At 41.4% G+C, this 2265-nt stretch overlaps 1 non-coding gene across 1 annotated transcript; it reads right to left on the reverse strand.

Moving 5' to 3' along the window:
- Positions 1–689: 689 nt before the first annotated feature.
- On the reverse strand, positions 690–797 carry LOC112745757 (small nucleolar RNA R71). Its single transcript, XR_003173669.1, has one exon. It is a non-coding gene; the product is annotated as a small nucleolar RNA R71 (small nucleolar RNA).
- Between the last annotated feature and the right edge of the window lie 1468 nt (positions 798–2265).

Consider the following 2265-nt stretch of genomic DNA (forward strand, 5'->3'; position numbering starts at 1 on the left):
TCTCATCTCACATCTCAATCCTCATCACAGTTGGTTTTCTTCCATTCCATTACATTCTTTTTCTCCCTCTTTTCTTTCACTCACAAAGGAATCCCTATACTGTGGTATAAAGGATTTCTATTATTATTATTTTTCTGTACCTTCTTTTTTGTCATATGAGCAGGAGCAAAGACAAGAACATTCTTGTGGAAGCAGATCCAGAACCTGAAAGGACTCTGAAAAGGAAACTAAGAGAAGCTAAAATACAACAATCCAGAGATAACCTTTCAGAAATTTTCGAACAGGAAGAGGAGATGGCAGCCGAAAATAATAATAATGTAAGGAAGATGCTTGGTGACTTTACTGCACCAAATTCCAATTTACATGGAAGAAGCATCTCCATTCCTGCCATTGGAGCAAACAACTTTGAGCTGAAACCTCAATTGGTTTCTCTGATGCAGCAGAACTGCAAGTTTCATGGACTTCCATCTGAAGATCCTTTTCAGTTCTTAACTAAATTCTTGCAGATATGTGATACTGTAAAGACTAATGGAGTAGATCCTGAAGTCTACAGGCTCATGCTTTTCCCTTTTGCTGTAAGAGACAGAGCTAGATTATGGTTGGATTCTCAACCCAAAGACAGCCTGAACTCTTGGGATAAGCTGGTCACGGCTTTCTTAGCCAAGTACTTTCCTCCTCAAAAGCTGAGCAAGCTTAGAGCTGATGTTCAAACCTTCAGACAAAAAGAAGGTGAATCCCTCTATGAAGCTTGGGAAAGATACAAACAGTTGACCAAAAAGTGTCCTTCTGACATGCTTTCAGAATGGACCATCCTGGATATATTCTATGATGGTTTATCTGAGCTATCAAAGATGTCACTGGACACTTCTGCAGGTGGATCCATTCACCTAAAGAAAACACCTGCAGAAGCTCAAGAACTCATTGACATGGTTGCTAATAACCAGTTCATGTACACTTCTGAAAGGAATCTTGTGAATAATGGGACGCCTATGAAGAAGGGAGTTCTTGAAGTTGATACTCTGAATTCCATATTGGCTCAGAATAAAATATTGACTCAGCAAGTCAATATGATTTCTCAGAGTCTGCATGGAATGCAAGCTGCATCCAACAGTACTCAAGAGGCATCTTCTGAAGAAGAAGCTTATGATCCTGAGAACCCTGCAATAGCAGAGGTAAATTACTTAGGTGAACCTTATGGAAACACCTATAACTCATCATGGAGAAATCACCCCAATTTCTCATGGAAGGATCAAAAGTCTCAACAAGGCTTTAATAATGGTGGAAGAAACAGGTTTAGCAATAGCAAGCCTTTTCCATCATCCACTCAGCAACAGACAGAGAACTCTGAACAAAATGCTTCTAATTTAGCAAATTTAGTCTCTGATCTATCTAAGGCCACTGTGAGTTTCATGAATGAAACCAGGTCTTCCATTAGAAATTTGGAAGCACAAGTGGGCCAGCTGAGTAAAAGGATCACTGAAATCCCTCCCAGTACTCTCCCAAGCAATACAGAAGAGAATCCAAAAGGAGAGTGCAAGGCCATTGACATAAGCACCATGGCCGAACCCAATGAGGGAGAGGAGGACGTGAATCCCAAGGAGGAAGACCTCCTGGGACGTCCAGTGATCAATAAGGAGCTTCCCTCTGAGGAACCAAAGGACTCTGAGGCTCATCTAGAGACCATAGAGATTCCATTGAACCTCCTTATGCCCTTCATGAGCTCTGATGAGTATTCCTCTTCTGAAGAGAATGAGGATGTTACTGAAGAGCAAACTACCAAGTTTCTTGGTGCAATCATGAAGCTGAATGCCAAATTATTTGGCATTGATACTTGGGAAGTTGAACCTCCCTTGTTCATCAATGAACTAAGTGATCTGGATCAACTGACATTGCCTCAGAAGAGACAGGATCCTGGAAAGTTCATAATATCTTGTACCATAGGCACCATGATATTTAAGGCTCTATGTGACCTTGGTTCAGGGATAAACCTCATGCCCCTCTCTGTAATAGAGAAACTGGGAATCTATGGGGTGCAAGCTGCTAAAATCTCATTAGAGATGGCAGACAGCTCAAGAAAACAGGCTTATGGACAAGTAGAGGACGTGTTAGTAAAGGTTGAAGGCCTTTACATCCCTGCTGATTTCATAGTCCTGGATACTGGAAAGGAAGAGGATGAATCCATCATCCTAGGAAGACCTTTCCTGGCCACAGCAAGAGCTGTCATTGATGTTGACAGAGGTGAAATAGTCCTTCAATGGAATAAGA

This window comes from Arachis hypogaea, chromosome 14, assembly GCF_003086295.3.
Source record: "Arachis hypogaea cultivar Tifrunner chromosome 14, arahy.Tifrunner.gnm2.J5K5, whole genome shotgun sequence".
NCBI classification, from domain to species: domain Eukaryota; kingdom Viridiplantae; phylum Streptophyta; class Magnoliopsida; order Fabales; family Fabaceae; genus Arachis; species Arachis hypogaea.